The sequence below is a fragment of the Xyrauchen texanus genome, chromosome 11, assembly GCF_025860055.1.
Source record: "Xyrauchen texanus isolate HMW12.3.18 chromosome 11, RBS_HiC_50CHRs, whole genome shotgun sequence".
NCBI lineage: Eukaryota > Metazoa > Chordata > Actinopteri > Cypriniformes > Catostomidae > Xyrauchen > Xyrauchen texanus.
In genome coordinates this window covers 12215198-12234808 of record NC_068286.1, presented here as the reverse complement: position 1 = coordinate 12234808, position 19611 = coordinate 12215198, and the positions used below count along the sequence as shown (strand labels likewise).

Genomic DNA, 19611 nt, shown 5'->3' with positions numbered 1-19611 from the left:
GCGACCAGCAAAAGGTTTACAACCGCTAACATTTCTAAATCCAATTAATTGAAGCACAGCCATGACCAGCGCTGATCGTTATGATGCTACTGCCAGTGATGCATGCACTCGTCAGGAGATTGCCATTAAAAGCAAAGTTCAATCTTCTGTAAAATCATTGAATAATCCTCTTATATATACACAAATTTTGTTCAAAAATCGGGGTTGACTTGCTTTATTTGTTATTTCAGCCAGTGATGTTAGGAAACGTTATATGATTTGAAAAAAAAAAACTTTGTCCATGCTGCTCTTATCAAATGCAATATGCTATTACATGCAGAGAGATCAGCGATTGAGCGAGCTCCAAAGCGATTAAAGAGAGTGAGCAGTGTTAGTAAGAACAAAGCAGTGAATCAGAGAAATAAAGGTCTTCTGATTGTTTCACTTCGGTTACATTCTACAGCACAAATAAACATGACCCCACATCCACAGAACCCTGTTGGAAGGAGCCATCACCCTTTAATATATGTCTGCTATAAGTGTGTGTGTAGCTCAGACACACAGGCCTGCATGACAGAGACAGAACACAGAGGAGTAATGTAACCTGGTTGCTATGTCACTAGCAGAGTCAGAGTCCTTGATTTTATTTTTCTGAGAAACCACAGGAAGTCCTGTTTACCATTTGTGCTAGCTTCCCAGGTGAGTGTTTAGGTCAGTCAAACAAATGCAGCCTCTATGCAGGAATAACCCTGCTGCATCAATTTACATTATCCAAGTACTGACATTTTTATTGATTGGATTTAGCTGGAGGTCACTATTTTAGCTTTAGCACACTTCCAGTATCCTGCTTTGCTTGTCATCTGGCTGAAATGCAAACTATGACTACATAAGTCTGCTGGTGGTCTTGTGCTAAAGCTTCCAGTATATTTGATTTGACAGTGAGTGTGACTCATTAAAAAGTTCAGCCTCAACGGCGCTCCCACTTTAGCTGCGGATTTCAAAAGTTACAATAACTTAAAACTACCAAGGAGATAAAGTGAGGTATTTTAAAGCACAGGTGACCCCTGCCATCATCCCAAAGCAATTTTTCTTCATGTTTTCCACAATACTAGCTCTTTAAAATGACTCTAGGTTGCAGCTAGGCTACAGCCAGATCAGAATTTCTAGTCTTTGCTGTTTGGAAATGTACAGGACAACACCAAAAATTGTACAACGAAGAGTGAATATATGCATGCGTATGCATTTCAAGGTTAAATAAATGCAATCTCACCTCCAACCATCAATTTGAAGATGGTATCCATGTTGTCAAGGCATGTCTTAGCAGATGTGCTAAGGTGGGCATGCATTGGCAGCATTTGTTTAGTTTGGCACTTCCCTGTCACCACCTTAGGAGGATGTGCAATCAGTAGTAGGGGCTTCATGCCAAGGGCATACAACTTCTCAAGCTGGAACAGAGAGGTAAAGAGATCAATATATAGGTATATACACAAAACTGTAGTTTAAAGCTGAATTTGTCCTCAAGCTTGATCAGAAATTACTTCAAAGCTAGAAAACATCTACAAACAATCAAACAATGATTTTTACATAATTTTTGGATAGATAAATGTGAGGATTTGTATTAGTTTCAACTCCCTAGACACAATAGTTTGGGGGGGGGAAAGTAAACATTTATTATATTATTTATAGTGTGGATGTGAGGCAATATATTATACCAGTTAGCCTAATTTATTTGCTTATGTCAAAATAATCAAACAGTTTTGGTAAATGAGATGATTGGAAAACTACATACCAGAATGGCAGCATCATCAAGAACGTGGGACTTTATGTTATTTTTTTTCATGGATGACAACCACTGCTTCTGCTGACGTTGAAATTTGGAGTCTTAGGTGTTGGGGTTGTGGATGTTTGCAGAATAAACAAATTTTAAGTCTGCGGTATATTTTTTCCCCGCAGTTTGGGCAGGTCTTTTTTTGTGACCCTCCAGGCATTTCTGAACAGAAATAACTGGGAGTGAGAGAGATAAGATTGAAAGAGTGATTAAAAGAGAGACAATAACAGAAAGAGTGATCGAAAGAGACAAGTGAGACAGAGAGAGAGAGAAACAGACGAGAGAGAGAGAAAGAGAGAGCAGGCGGGTGATCGAAAGAGACAAGTGAGAAAGAGAGTGGCTCTTAAAAGTGCCGTTGTTTTGATTTGTGTGTGTATGTGTGTGTGTGTGTTTGTGTTGGTGGAGTCAAAGTGTTGCAATAATGCTGTAAAACAGGAAAAAGCAAAAGATTATTACAATAGCCTTTGTAGTAAATGGGCATGTCTTAATTGTTAGGACAGAGTAATTTAAATTATTAATTAAATATTGATCAATCACAACAACTACATACAATATAAATCAATCCTTACTGTACAAATATCAGATTTGTACCACATCCACTTGACAAGAGCAAGTACCTACACAAATCTATTTTTAATTAGGCATTTATTATTTTTATTTATGTTCAGTAACAATTACACTCTTATCTCATGATGATTTCAGTGTCTTCTAAAATGGCAAAGTCTTACAAAAGTATGGCACCATAGTGTTACAGGATATTCTATCTATAAGTTAGTGGAGGGTCGTCTCTATATTTAATTCTGCATTAATTATGTCAGCAGGTATGAACGGTCATTGACATTGAGACGCACTGAGCAGTCAAATCCTCTGGAAAGACTCCAGTCCACTTTTTTATTCTAGTTCATCCCTGATTGCGGTCATTCTACGTCTGACATTTACTTTGCACTTTGAATAAAACTTTAACCACTTTGTTTAATTGTTGTCTTCACAACACATGGGCAAATACATGAGTTTAAACTGATTTTGGTAGCTGGCAGTGCCACAATCCAACTGTGCCAGGGACAGCTGTCATTTGGCTGTCTAGCTAACTACTTTGCAGGGTAACATAACCGTGTAAATGATAATGCAACACTAACAAATTTAACCTAATCTCCAGGGATGAAACGCTACACAGATAGGGCTACAACTAAAGAAATAACAGCAAAGGTTTTGCGTGCTTCTTAACAAACAAACACACATTGGGTTGAGATGCTTACTGTAGTCAGGTGGCGGGTGAAATGAGCGGTAAACGCATACAGTGACATGGGTAAGATGCGTGCGTAACGTGACGTACCGTTGTAGTGATAACGAGTGAAAGTCTTCTGATTCAAAACAATAATTATTAATAATATTCGCTGCTACGACATAAAAAAGTAATAACTAATTCACTATAATACAAGGACGTTTCGTAAACTATAAAACATCATTTACGAGCGCGCGTAACGTGAGGTTTCGTTGCCGTGGTAACGACTGAAAGTCTTCTGATTCAAAATAATAATTATTAATAATATTCACTGCTATGACAGAAAAAAGTCGTTACTAATTCACTATAATAAATGATAAAAGAAGGACGTTTCGTGAAAAACATCATTTACGGGCGCGCGTAACGTGACGTTTTGTTGCCGTGGTAACGACTGAAAGTCTTCTGATTCAAAATAATTAATAATAATTAATAATATTCACTACTATGACAGAAAAAAGTCGTAACTAATTCACTATAATAAATGATAAAAGAAGGACGTTTCGTAAACTACTAAACATCATTTACGGACGCGCGCGTAACGTGACGTTTTGTTGCTGTGGTAACGACTTAAAGTCTTCTAATTCAAAATAATAATTATTAATAATATTCGCTGCTATGACAGAAAAAAATCAGAACTAATACACTATAATAAATGATAAAAGGAGGACGTTTCGTAAACTAGAAATCAACATTTACCGCCGCCAAATGTGTGACGTTATTGAACCAGGGAATCCGTGTGTCCACCACGACAAATGAGCCCCATTGACTTTATATGGGTGTTGTTTTCGTGATACCGACACGTAATTTTACACACTTACGTGACACCATCACGTAAATCGAGGTTAAGTGCTCGTGTTCATTTCACGTATTTCTGTGAGATCAGGTTGTTAAAATCTTAAAGATTTAGAAGATATAAGGTCTCAGATTTTTGGCACTGAATGCATGCTGTATAATTGCTTAAATGCATTTGTCAGTGTCAAACAGATTTCACCTGTTTGAACTCAGCCACAAGCTCACACCTCAGGTGAGCAGTCTGTATGTTCAGAAAGCAAACAGAACAGACTGTCCGCTTGATCTTGGAGAGAGAAAAAATATATACTTTTTGAACAATCCATTTTGCATTGTCACAGTGCATGGGATATATATAAATGTATACTTTAAAAAAGACACATTGTTAGTAAATTAAGATTATAAGAGCCTCAAAGACTTCACTTTGTAAAGTGCAGTTCTCTGTGCTGATGGCTTGTCCTGCATGCTGCAGATGATTGACTCCAAAGAAGCCTGAATAGATTTTGATCTGTGGGACTGAACCAAGATGGGGAAAATGAGGGCAATGAGGGTTAAGTAATATTAATGTTGTAGATTTATTTCCTGCGCTATATTATTAGTGAAGCTGTACCCTTAATTTGATTGAAACAAGTCTTAATTAAAACACAATTACAGTCATTTGAAACCAGGCAGGATTGATGTTAAGTGATGATTAAATCAATGTTGGGTGATGATCAGAAGATCTACAAGACTAATTTTAGATCAGTGCAAAAGGGGTATATCACAGTGTCAGTGCTGCACATGTTGTACGTTATAACACTGTCCCGATCATAAACAACATCATTACGTAGTTGCTTTATGTACTACTACTATTATGACAAAAAAGGGTGCCTTTTATCCATAGGCGGAAATTGCGGGGTGGATGTCAGGACCATCTGAGGGTTGTCCCCCCCTAAAATATCATTAAAATATGTGTATTGTAAATAATATTATGATATATTCTTAAAATAATTGTTTACGAAATAAAATAATACAAATGCAAACGGGGCAACAACAAAAAAAACCTTGGTGTCCCCTTCAAAAATTGCTCTTGAGAATTGTTATGTTTATTGTCCCCCCCAACATTTTGTTGAAATTTTCACCCCTGCTTTTATCAATATATGATTCACAAAATCCTCCCCAAACCTTTGTTGGCATGGCCGAGAAGAGATGCTCCATCATTACGACATCAGCATTCATTGTCCACAGCATCTTGGATGCTTGGATGCTTGTACTTCTTGGTAATAGAAACTCACATAATCTGCAGCTCATATAACATTTAAGAAATTTGACAGATACTGATAAAGTTATCTAAGTGATGGCTGGATTTTTTGCACCTGAGCTCTAGCATTTTGACTTGATTACATTTTAGAACTTTTAAACTATAAAATCGACAGAAAGTTGCAGGAATGATTAACAGCAGTCAAAAACCATGAGGTCAGATAGCACACACTTTGTTTATTACCTGTATAAAACACCAATTTCAAGAGTCCCCGTGGCCACCAAGCCAGCAATAATCCCCACAGCAATCGAGATCTTTCCCTTTCCCGAGATCTTTTCCCGAGATCTTTTTTGTGAAAAACACACACATTTCTCAACTGCTGGTTTGAGGTGCGATTAGCATTCTCTTGGTGTCAATATCCAACTTCGTCCATTTATAGAAGTATGATCAAGCAAACTAGAAGTCACCAGGGGTAATCCTGGAATGCAATATGAAACATACAGGTCACCTGTTCAGCATTCTGATAAAAAGATTATACCTGGTTGCATAGCTCTATCCTGACTTTATTACTTCTAAATGTTGCCTTAGGGAGATTCAGACTGTGAAATGCTGAGAAATCGATATTTTTGTTGAGATGGAGATACTGGTCTTGCAGGCTTTTGTACATTATTCAAGATTGTCTTTTCTTTCTTCACTTTTTTAATAAAAGGTTGGGTATGGGGCAATGCCAAAAGATGAAATTCACACAAATACAAATAGAGAGGCACACACACCCATGAGAAAGATAATAGTACAAGGGGAAAAGAGTGAAGGGGAAAGAGAGAAATGAAGGGTGGGTTGTGGGATATGAACGCAACAGTGCTGTGAGTACCAAAGATGGGATTTTAGTGCCCCCTGCTGGAAACAAATTTATTGAATTATGGTTTTTGACTGACCCCAGAGAAAGTTGCATAAACAAAGTTACAAACTGGAAGCATTATATCTTATACTGGTGGTAATTGCCACATATAAAACCAAAAAAAAATTTTTTGTGGCCATGAAAGCTCAAATACCTAGTTTAATGCAGAGTTCTCCACTATAGCCACAATCTGGAGAGTCTTTCGGAGGATTTGTCCATCCTCCAGGCCAGCTGATTTTAACCCATTTTTACTGCCTATAGACCTTGTCAGCCCCAAAGTAGTTTGCAATGACCTGTGTGGAGAACCCTTGACTCACTTGATAAAGGTAATGTAGAACAGAGCCGTGACAGCTTGCATTGGCTGCACTTTCAATCTTTGTAGGTAGTAGGCCTACTCTTGAGTATATGTTAGTACCTCACCTGAAATTGTTTATCGCTAACCTGGATGCATCTCATCATGTATGCTGACTCACGATCTCCATTTGCATTTAGTTACATCTCCTTGGATACCTGCAGATCAAAAAGTCACAATCAAGCATGAATTATAATGTATTTCTGACTATTTTATTCACAACTGGTAATGCTAGGAATTGCATGTAAGATTAAAGCACAGACCACAAAGCACAGAGAAAGATATCAGCTTACGCTCTGCCAACCTGTTATGGTCCTGTTCCACATTCATCTCATAATATGGGTTCCATTTTTTGCCAAGCATTCGTTTAATGCCTGGGCATAGAGCCAGACACTGTCATGGCCGCTAGCATTGACACCTGGTTAAGCAAAGCAATCTCATAAACACATTTTATAATTCTTCACAGTGACAATCCATTATTACACTAATGTTTTACTAATTCCTTTGTAATCAGTTTAGACCCAACAAACCAACCTGGACTGGGGCCTGGGTAGCTCCGCGAGTAAAGATGCTGACTACCACACCTGGAATCATGAGTTAGCATGCAGGGTATGCTGAGTGACTCCAGCCAGATATCCTAAGCAATCAAATTGGCCCCAGTTGCTAGGGAGGGTTGAGTAACATAGGGTAGCCTACTTGTGGTAGCTATAACGTGGTTCTCGCTCTCGGTGGGGTGTGTGGTTAGTTGTGCATGGATGCCTTTGAGAATAGCATGAAGCCTCCACACACGCTACATCTCCCTGGTAATGTGCTCAACAAGCCACGTGATAAGATGTGCGGATTGATGGTCTCAGACGCGGAGCCAACTGAGATTCATCCTCCTTCACCTGGATTGAGGTGAATGACTATGCAATTACGATGACTTAGAGCACATTGGTAATTCGGCATTCCAAATTGGGGAGAAAAGGGGAGAATAAAAAAAAAGAATGAATGTTACTCTATGTAAATTTTAGCAAACTGACTTGTAAGTGCTACTTTCTACATTTCTCTGCAGTTTCCTGGTGAAATTAACACTAGAGGTGCTACAACAACTCTGTGGTTTAATCATTGTCACACAAATCATGAGTAAAAACGTATTTTTCACTCTGTTACTCACCCACCACTATATTATGATATCAAAAAAAATTTTACTTTAGTGCATGATTTGAAAAATGAAACATTTTAAAACTTGTATTACAGACCCACCTACATATACACACTAATGTCTTCAGTTTGCTTGGTAACTCGACTACAACGGTTCAAGTTTAGCCAAAGATGCATGAAAGTCAAAGTGGATTAGAAGCAACACAAAATGATATGGTTGATAGTTAATGTGTGTTTTCTTTTTTTTTCAAATATGCATTTTAAATCGGTTAGGGTTAGGTGTTGGTTAGGGTAAGGATGTCTGTTTTTTAAACTCACTTTTACCTTTTTGGACACTTTTGGTTAGGTTTAGGGTACAGTTTTAGGTTTGGGTGGTATGTTTGCCTATTAAAACCTACATCTTAAATTCACCTTAAAAACCTTGTCTGATTACAACCTCATTTTGCTCAGCTTTGGAACACCCCGCTGGACATTTCACTTGAAAAGTGCAGCCAAATGTGTAATGAAGAACGTATTTTCAGCTTTGAAAATTTTTTGCAGTGCTCACATAAATGTAACGAGACCAGGTTGCAACAAACCAACCTATTCATTAGGGGCATACGTATAGTCAACATCTTTTTTTGATCTTCTGATGTCACTCTCTGAGAACGGCCGGTATAATTGATCACTGGGTTAATACAGAGACAGGGAAAACAACACCTGATAGGCTTGCCTTGCCACTGAGTCAAATTCATAACCTGAAAATTGGAAAATCACGCATTATGAATTACATACTTTGAGATTCTGTCATATCTAATTCATAGAGGTTAGCAATGATGTCGCCTTTGGTTACGTAACACACCTTGTTTCCAGTCAAAATTACCAAACAACTCCTAGCCTGTACAGCTCAAAATAGAAGAAAACAAAATCTCCATTGGTCAGGCCTTTCTTGTGAGCTTCAGTTAGCAAGCTGCGGACCACCTCGCAGTGTGCTGATATCACAATTACCATACAGGGAAAAGTACAGAGAAAGGCTAATGTATTTCATTGTTTGCATCCGTGCAGGGATAATAAGAACAAAATCATATTTTTCAGAACCACTCTGGCAACAACCTGATACAACAAAGTGCAAGAACAGTTGACCTTACTATGTGAAACTTGAGCTATCACCGTTAAGACCCAGGACCTTGTCGTCTGCAAAGACCCTTGGGAGAGAGAACTATGGATCTCTATACACTCACCTAAAGGATTATTAGGAACACCTGTTCAATTTCTCATTAATGCAATTATCTAATCAACCAATCACATGGCAGTTGCTTCAATGCATTTAGGGGTTTGGTCCTGGTCAAGACAATCTCCTGAACTCCAAACTGAATGTCAGAATGGGAAAGAAAGGTGATTTAAGCCATTTTGAGCGTGGCATGGTTGTTGGTGCCAGACGGGCTGGTCTGAGTATTTCACAATCTGCTCAGTTACTGGGATTTTCACGCACAACCATTTCTAGGGTTTACAAAGAATGGTGTGAAAAGGAAAAACATCCAGTATGCGGCAGTCCTGTGGGCTGAAAATGCCTTGTTGATGCTAGAGGTCAGAGGAGAATGGGCCGACTGATTCAAGCTGATAGAAGAGCAACTTTGCCTGAAATAACCACTCGTTACAACCGAGGTATGCAGCAAAGCATTTGTGAAGCCACAACACGCACAACCTTGAGGCGGATGGGCTACAACAGCAGAAGACCCCACCGGGTACCACTCATCTCCACTACAAATAGGAAAAAGAGGCTACAATTTGCAAGAGCTCACCAAATTTGGACAGTTGAAGACTGGAAAAATGTTGCCTGGTCTGATGAGTCTCGATTTCTGTTGAGACATTCAGATGGTATAGTCAGAATTTGGCGTAAACAGAATGAGAACATGGATCCATCATGCCTTGTTACCACTGTGCAGGCTGGTGGTGGTGGTGCAATGGTGTGGGGGATGTTTTCTTGGCACACTTTAGGTCCCTTAGTGCCAATTGGGCATCGTTTAAATGCCACGGCCTACCTGAGCATTGTTTCTGACCATGTCCATCCCTTTATGGCCACCATGTACCCATCCTCTGATGGCTACTTCCAGCAGGATAATGCACCATGTCACAAAGCTCGAATCATTTCAAATTGGTTTCTTGAACATGACAATGTACTAAAATGGCCCCCACAGTCACCAGATCTCAACCCAATAGAGCATCTTTGGGATGTGGTGGAACGGGAGCTTCGTGCCCTGGATGTGCATCCCACAAATCTCTATCAACTGCAAGATGTTATCCTATCAATATGGAACAACATTTCTAAAGAATGCTTTCAGCACCTTGTTGAATCAATGCCACGTAGAATTAAGGCAGTTCTGAAGGCGAAAGGGGGTCAAACACAGTATTAGTATGGTGTTCCTAATAATCCTTTAGGTGAGTGTATATTGGCCACTGCAATGTTATTGTGCTCTGCTTGGTACCTTGGAAGAAAAGGTGGTTTGATTGTGTATATTTGACAGCGGTGCATTGATGACCTTAAAGACCTTGATAAGTAAACCTAATGCAAAAATATTACGAGTAGTATGGTTGTTTGCCATTCCAATCTCGACCAGAGGTTTTCAAGCTTTTTAGGACAGAATCCATTGAAAAAGAAATGTATGCTAACGCCCTTGACATACCATTTAACCTTGTGCGAGCCTGACCTGGGTCGAGCAGGACCAGTTAAATTTGGATCACTCAACAAGTTTGGCAGACAAGGGACAATGTAAATCAGTACATACATTCAGAATTTATAATTAATAATTTTATTTTAACATGGTTAGCAATGATTGGATGATGCTGGTCATTACATTGAATCTGAAATATTTATGCTAATTTGTGATTAGTAAAATGCACTGGTGATCACTAGTTTGTTTGACAATGCAAAGAGAGAACGTTGAGATTGTATTGCCAAATGAGAAAAAAATAAAAATAATTGTACATAAATGTCAAATCAAGTCAAATATTTTTTATATTTAGTTATATTATATATTTTTTTAATTTGTGCTTTTCCCAATATGCATGGTTCCAAATCAGCTTTACAGAACATCAGCTGTAATGTCTGTAATTTCTTAAAAACATGAATAAACAACACTACTAGAAAAATTTGACTTTCTATAGCATGGTATTATTTATAATTTCCCCATCTAAGGACATTTTCTTATCTAAGTCCCCATGTCAAAATAATTATTTTTTATTAATTTTTTTGCATGTTTATTAGGTGCTACTAGTTACAAATCAGAAAGGGAAATGGAAAATGCACACCACAGTCACGCTTAGGTCTCAAGAGGTTAAATAATATATAAATAGATCTTTGCTTACCATTGTACCTTTTTTTTAAATGACACCATGCCAATCCGTGGTTGATTAACTGACACAGCTTGTTGTAAATCATCCTCAACCTTCTCAATTCTCCACCGCTTATGTTTTTTGACATATTGACTTGGTTTGCTTCTTCCCACTTGGATCACTGGTTGCATATTTATTCATCTAACTGGAACAGAAGTGGTCAACGGAGCAACCCCATTGAATCAGTGCTGCTCTAGGCAAATATAGCGAATCAGGTTCTGACACAAATTAGACAGAAGTACAATGCTTATGTAATTAACTTTTAAGAACTTAAGATGTTTTCAAGCAAGCACACTTGTTAAATGGAGACGGAATGCACCAAAAACTGAACTGGAGCCTGCCTGCAGGAAATGGAATGAGGTGATGAACAAACTGCCAATATTTTTGTTGTTCCGGACCATTCCACCCCACTTTAACCCATGACTGTGTCTGTGATATAAAATTTCATCTGTTTGTTTGACAACATTGACTCAACCACGAGTTTGGGGCAGGCCTACCTGTTCAACCAACTGTGGACAAGGGGCATATTCAGAAAGCTGTTTAAAAATAATCTTTTCTCTTGCTGTTCTGTTCGGTGGTGCTAGTGGCACAGAAATTACACACTTCAGCTTTATTATGATACATCAATCCATATATTGTGAACTGTTTGTCATATGTAATTTTTGCTTCACGTGAGTGTATAATTGCCTAAAACTGCAGTAGTGTTTCGTTCATGAACAAATTGTTGTTTTTGAACAAATCATTCTGGTTCAATTTCAATGTTTCCATTGTGTATGAATCGTTGTATTTAAAGAACAAGTTGAATCAATTTCAGTGACTCGCATACCACCTCTGCTGTAAGCATTTTTTGCCATCCTTGAATTTTCACCTGTAAGCCCTTGAATTTGCCACACACCCTTTTTCCAAAACCCTGCACTCTAAAGTCATGTGTGCACACACAGACACACTTGCAGACTGTTGTATTGAAGCAGATGGAAGGGGAAGTGTCCCCCTAAACGGTTCGCCTGAGTGTTTCATGGGAGCAGGATACTATACCAGCACTTATTCAAGCATTTATGTGCAACCCATGTGCACAATGATTGACAGGCAGGAACAAAGGATCTGACCTCGACCGGCACACATTTTATCCCCATTGTTTACCGAGCCAAGGGCTGTTACAGAGACAGGTGTGATATTTAATGCCACCTATTTCAAGGTGGTATCTGATGACGATTTCTGCATGCCATTACTTCCATCATCTTTAATGTGGTGGTGGCATAGTGTTGGTGGCATAGTGGGCTAAAGCACATAACTGTTAATCAGAAGGTTGCAGGTTTGATCCCCACAGCCACCACCATTGTGTCCTTAAGTAAGGCACTTAACTCCATGTTGCTCCGGTAGAATTGTCCCTGTAATAAGGGCAAAGTAAGTCGCTTTGGATAAAAGCGTCTGCCAAATGCATAAATGTAAATGTTTACTCTTATTTGTCTCCACCTATTGATGTAAAAGGTGATTGAACTAATCTTTTGGTGAACAGATTCAAAAGGCTCGACTCACTTTGATTAATCAAAATACCCACCACTCTGAAACACTGTAATCTTGCCCCAAAGTTGTGGGTGAACAAAATGGTTGAATTCACAAATTTGTAAAATAGATGGAGTTATGTACATCATATCAAAAACTGTGTGGATTCCTTTAAAAGCATAGCTCCAAAGAAATTTGCACAATTACAATAGTAATCTGCTCACTTGTAAAGTGACTACTTTGTACAGCTCTGAGTTTCATGGTACACACCTGATCCCCTCAGATGGAATATTCCAGGCTGGTTTGCTATCATGTATAATGCCAATGCGCTGCCAACCAAACTGCTTACAAATCTCCACAAAGAAATCTCTTAGTTTAGTGAAAGGTCCAAACACTCTTGTTAGTGTTAGGTAGAAACAAAGAGTTCCAAGAGAGAGAGATTTATTAAAAAATAAATAAAAATACAAATTATAAGCACTTCAGATTCATATTAATGTTTACATATTTCAACTGACTGTCTTATCTAGAAACTGTTGCTCTGCACATATGGGGCTGATGACAGAGATGTTCCAATAAGATGCTAGTTTAGCAGTCACTGCACAAACCTTAATAAGAATTAGCAAGAGATGACATGCTTTATATTATTCCATTTCCTCCTAAATGAACATTTGATTGTCCTTTGTTATGTGATAATGATATAGTGTGACAAATGAGATGATAACTACTTTTGTAACAACCATTTGATTGTCCTTGATTGCGTTAAAAGTCAATTTTAAGCTTTAATTGTAACTGTGCTCTTGTACAAGACAGATAGATAACTGTATGTGACAGTCCATTGTCTAAATAATGATACGTATAATTAATTATTATTTGCTATTTCTGACACGTTTTAGCTAGCCTGATTTATTTATTATGTATTCTCAACATCAATTGTCTGCAAAATGATGCTTTTGAATGCATGTACATTTGAGCAAGATGGCCTGATGAAAGCACTGAATTTGTGTATGTGATAAAGCACCACAATCTTCCCTGTTCCACGAAGATCATTGCATTCATCCTCTACATAATGGTAGTCTAGTTGATGACCTGACCCAAATCATTCAACAATAGATTTACTGATATTTTGTTCATATCTGATTAAATGTACAGAGCTTCATACAGTGGCCACAAAAAGTGTTTGGACACTTAAGTCACATTAAACTACGTGGATTTAAGATAAGTCTGCCTTAAGTGTCCAAATTCTTTTGGGAGACAATGTAAATATTGTTTATGGTCATCTTCATTGTTTAGTGGGTACAAACATCTCACTCACCTGGCAGGAGGTCCGGACTGCTGTTTATGACACTGATAGCAATGAGAGCTCCAGCCCCAATCTGGCCAACACTGAAAGGAATGGAGGTGTTGGGCAAGGAGATTAGCAGGGTGAAAAAAGGGTGCCCAGACAGAGAGGCACTGTTGCCAGCCACAAGAGAACTGGGGCTCTCCAGAGGAGCTGTTTACTCTATCACATATTAGTAATGTGAAGGTTTTTGAAGCATTTGTAAATCAAACACAATATACAATGCATACAATATGAATGTATTTTGCAGAACTAAATGCACATCACTTGCTGATCAAAAATAATGAGTTGATTCTCAGTGAAATGGTCATACTCGTCACAACTTAAAAAAAAAATGATGCATGTGAGCCGCCGCACGCACACACACACACACACACACACACACACACACACACACACACACACTTTATTTTGTAATTTTTTTAAGCAATAATGTGCCATAGGTAATCACAGCAGTGCTGATTTAGGGTCATATAGCATGATTGCAAGTGTGATATTTCTTATATACAATAGTTCAATGAACAAGTACATTTTGAAAAATTTTGAAATATTTAGTGTGGTCATAAAAACACATTTGTGCATGGAACTACTTTATTACGCGACGGATCAGAATCTGCCGTTGCTGGTTCAAACTAAATGATGCGTCCAAGCTTTGTTAGTAGTTCAAAAATGTATCACGGCTTGTGCTGTTTCGAACAAGTTATTGGATAAACAAGGATGAATGGATATGTGTGTGTGTGTGTGTGTGTGTGTGTGTGTTGAGCAGTGGGGATTTCTTTAAGACTGCAAGGGAAGCTCAGCTTCCCCTATAATGTCAAAAAAATAATGGTCAAATATGTACTATTGTGTAAACAATTTATTGACTAAAAATGCGTTAGAACACGTTCATCTCGAAGACGAGTTCGTTCAGAATCAGCTACATTACATATAGCAGGTCGGCTGACTCGATTTACTTCTCATACATTCCTATAGCGTCAGTGCATTTCCCTGTTGAAGCCGAGGCGTCCATTGACTTCAATGGGGCTGCTCTGAACAGTTTTTTTCAGTGCTCGAAAATAGACGGTCATTGGATAAATGCTGCGATTATGTCCCGCCCACGGACGCTCAGCGTCTCTGGGGGTGAATGAGGAGTGGGCTGGCCCGACTCCGGGCTTCCGCGTGATGATTGGAGGATCTGTCGAAAGACTGCATCTCCTTTTGATTGACAGCGAATCTGTACTATAAGAAGTCACTGAAGCTATTTCGCGCTCAGTCCCATCGCGGATTTCTCAAGTGTAGTCGAAAGACAAACTGCTGCAACCTATTTCTTTATATTTGTCTGGCGAAATTGCTAGTCAATTTGCATAATACATTTCACACAATTATACACCACATTTCTTGTTTCTGTTTTACCAAGTTTAATATATATTTTTTTTTAGAGCGTTCGTTCGTTCGTTCGTCGTTCGTTCGTTCATTCATTCATTCATACAGTAGGCTAGGCTAGCGTCGTACGGGTAAAACTGCGCACGATGGCAGACGGTGCTAATATTGTCGACCTGATTTTGGCGAAGCCATTTGAAAGTCTTCCTTACGAGGAAAAAATTAGAATTAAACAGCAGGGCAGATCAACACCTAAGATTGATTTAGTGCAAAAAATAGGGTAAATAAGTTTATAATGTAGGCCGAAAATGAGCTTCCCCTCTTTGAAAGACCAGCAGCCGCCACTGGTGTTGAGAGAGAGAGAGAGAGAGAGAGAGAGAGAGAGAGAGAGAGAGATGGAGCATGTGCATCACCTGTTGCCACTCCCAAGCAGAGATGCAGTCAGCTTTCTGAAGATCAGCTTTCGTAGTGGAAAAATTGCATCCAAGCAGGGGTATTTCTCCCTATTTTGCGGTAGTCGGGGCGCATGAGTCGATCACTATAGAAACCGTAATGTCCTCCACCATTTTAAACAGCACCTATTGTGTAATTAATCAGTCTGTTGTGTCTCTCAGTTGTGATGAGCCTTAATGCTGATGTTGTTCGATTAAAGCTGTTTAAAGCAATTTCCTAGCTTTAGTAGTAGTAATACAAGCGATAATTAAGATGTAGACATGGATTCAAAGAGTATTGTAGGAGTTCCCATCTATATGCTGGGCACTTATTGGCTGCTTTGCTTTATTATTAAGTCCAAGACATCCAAAAACGTTTTTTTTTTTAAATAAAAATTATAGTTTTGTAATTAAATAAATGAATATGTTGGCACAATTATATTTTTCTCTACAAAACAAATAACAAACATTTAAGCATACACCTTCACATCAAAAGATTTTTAAGATCATGAGAAACATTTCAGTCAAGTGACCCCAAACTTTTGACAGGTTTGGGGAGTAGCGAGAAACGGGAATACGTATTTAAAACAAAATATATGTAACTGTATTCCACACAGTTACAATTTAAATAATTGGTATTTAGAATACAGTTACATTCAAAATGTATTTTGATTACTGAAGAGATTACTTTGCATTTTATTGTCATTTGTTTCATTTAATATTTAGACCTTTCAGATGGAAAACATTTATACACATAAATGATGCAATCCAAAGTGCATTTGAACAGTGGTGAAACACTTTCTTATGATGTGTTACATTCATATAAGCAGACAGAGAAGCAGTCTGAAGTAAGTTTGGAGCAGAAGAAATAGAAATAAACCTTGTGTAAATTGTCAGCTTTACGCTAAGCTAAAATGCCATTTTACATGCACGTTACCAGTCACGATCATATTTTTTTTAATCAAAATTCACGTTGGATCATAATTTCTTTTTTCTAGTAAGATCTTTGATATTAGGGCAAAAATTGCATTCTTGATAATAATTTTTGCATTGTTTTCCTGTAAAAATATCAAAAAAAAAAATCCTTAAAACAGGATCAATTTGATTAATTAATTAATCTTGTTTTAGAAACAACACTGCATAAGATATTTAGGTTTTTCAGAGAATGTATTTTTAACATGTGTATTTTGTCTAACTGCACCGGCAGAGTTTTTATAGTCAAAACAAGTGAAAACATCTACCAGTGCTGACGAAGTAATCCAAAGTGTTTAGAATATGTTGCTGACCTTGAGTAATCTTGCAAAATGTAACCCTCCCAACCCTGTATATATAACCTTATTGGCTTATGAGGTTTAAAATATTTTTAACAATTATGTCTGCTTTTAAAGACAAATACACAGAGATATATTAGCTGTAATAAAAATATGTATTCCAAAGTCTGTAAACAATTTCTCTGAAAGAAAGTGAACCCTATAGATACAGTCTATGTATGAGTTTGCATACTGTGTAATTGTGGCAACAACACTTCATGTACAAAGTTAAAATCTTTTGTACTATGAACACAAAATTAACTTGAAAAGATATTAAATGAACTTACCACTCATTTCAAAAGAGTGAACCCAGCTTCAATTCGGAGACAATTCAAAAGCTTCAAACAAATGAAGAATTAAATCTTGCAACAGAAACTACCTGTACCAGGGTGGGGAAAATATACAGTTACAAATTTTGACCATATGCTTTTGCTCTGAAACCAGCCATCCACAACAGATCTCCCCAGAGTGACTGTAAATCAAGGGTCTCACAATAATAGTACTCTGTATCTCAATCTCTGGTACTCATCTGACATTTGTTTATCTAAGCATGTGAATAAAGATTGGTCTACAGATGTCTATGAGAATTCTTGTCCAAGAGGTCTGGAAACCAACGTTAATGCTTTGACTGATTACTTATCTTTCGGTTTATATGCATCAAGGCCCTGTTGAGTAGTACTTGTAAACATTATATGCCTCTAATATTTAGCCTCATTAAACAATGGCTTATGAAGAAGGGACATTTAAAGGATTACAACCTACAAAATAATATGCTATATATATATAACAGCTATTTCCTGTCCTCATATCTGATTTGATGAGAGACGTTCCATGAGCAGTGATGGTCTAACAACATCAGCACTCCGATGCTTCACTGTGTATGTATCACTCCGATTGTGTTCGTGCTATTCTAAATTAAAGTGTAAGAGCAGTGCATATGTGTTAAGAGTTACTGTATAAGTGTCTCTTCCATGTATTTTTTTATTTTTTTACATTACATATGTTAGCCAGCAGGTGGTGGCAAAAGATTATTTTTGTGTGTAATATGAGCCAGTTGGTGATGTGAAGTGAATCCGTTCACATTGTTTACAAAGAATGGCGCTCCTTGAACGCTCGTATTACAACATTACTAAAGCTAGGAAATAGCTTTAAATGGCTTTATACTGACAACTTCAGCATTAAGGCTCATCACAGCTGAGAGAAACAACAGAGTGATTGATTACAGAACTCAAGGTGCTTAAGTGTTACCTGAGTTCCACATTGGATACATACTGTTTAAAATGGCGGAGGACATTGTGGTTTCTATAGGGAATGACTCTTGCACACTGGCTACCGTGAAATGGAGAGGAATACCCCCTCATGGACGACTATTTTACCACTGAGAATGCTGGACTTCAGAAAGCTGACCACATCACTGCTTGGGTGTGGCAACAGGTGATGCACACGCTCTGTCTCTCTCTCACACACACACACACAAACATTTGTTAGAAACAGCACAAGCTGTGATACTATTTCTGAAGTGACATTTTTTAATTACTAACGGAGGCTTGGTTGCATCATTTGGTTTGAATCAGCAACGGCAGATCCTGATCCGTCGTGTAAGAATGTAGTTCCATGTACAAATGCATTTTTTATTACCGTACTCAGTTTTTCCTAGTTTTTTAAAAGTACATTGAACTGTTGTATATAAGCAGCATCACACTCGCAATCGTGCGATACGGCCCTAAATCAGCACAGCTGTGATTCCCTATGGCATTCGGCCTGCGGCCGAATCACAGCAGTGCTGATGTAGAGCCTTATCGCACTCTTGCACCTGTCTGTCTTTAAACGTTTTATTCCTGTCACTGTGAATGAAAATATGCTTGTTTTTAAGAGATTTTACTTATGGACTTAAAGTGCACTCAGCATCTTTGTTTGTATCATCTTGGACTTACAGTGACACCTAGTGGTGTGGGTGCAGCATTATTAAAAAATGTATTGTTTTCAATTACAGATGCCATTGTAGAAATGCACTATTCACAATCAGCCATGATTAATTTAATCCAAGAGTGAAAGTGTACAATAACAAAATGGTTACTGAGATTAAATGAGTAGTATTCAGCTGGTCACATGATTCTAAAATGGCAGCCCCCATGTTGTAAAGTAGGATGATGGAGGGAAGGCCAATTATAGGAGATAAGATGAGTCAGGGATACACTGCAAAGTCCTGAGTGTTTTCCAACCACAAGATGGCAGTCTTTACATAATGTTCACGTGTCAGTGGACTGTGTAGCTACTACAACGTTAATATTAACCTCAAGAAGCAAAAAGATGAAGCGGAAGGAAAATACAATAACTAATCTTGTAAAAACTACTGCATCCCAGCACTGTACTCTGAAATGATTTTGTTGTTGTTGTGCCTTAGGTTTTTTGCTGAGACAGAATGACTGAAGCCATTCTCATTATTTTCACTTATACATAGATTTTGACATATGTCAGAGGTACAGCTCTCATTCTGTGGGTCAAGAATTGGCTAATTGGACAAATTAATAGCCCTAATTAAAGTCATTTCAGTCGATCTTTTTGATATGGCCCCAACTTTCAGTTTCAGTAGGTAATATACATCAACACAGGAAAGAAAACCAAACTTGTGAACAATTTTATGTGGCTTTAAACTGATGGTCTAGGCTCCATAGTAATACCTGAGTCATTGTTTGGCTTCATTTCTAATATGCTTGAGATTTTAAAAAAAAAACATTGAAAGAAAGAAAATACATCTGGAGAACAAATAAAGACATTACATAAAA

At 37.9% G+C, this 19611-nt stretch overlaps 1 pseudogene; it reads right to left on the bottom strand.

Annotated features, from left to right (window-relative positions):
• Positions 1-14036, bottom strand: part of LOC127652107 (atrial natriuretic peptide receptor 2-like) — a 48229-nt pseudogene extending 34193 nt beyond the window's left edge.
• Between the last annotated feature and the right edge of the window lie 5575 nt (positions 14037-19611).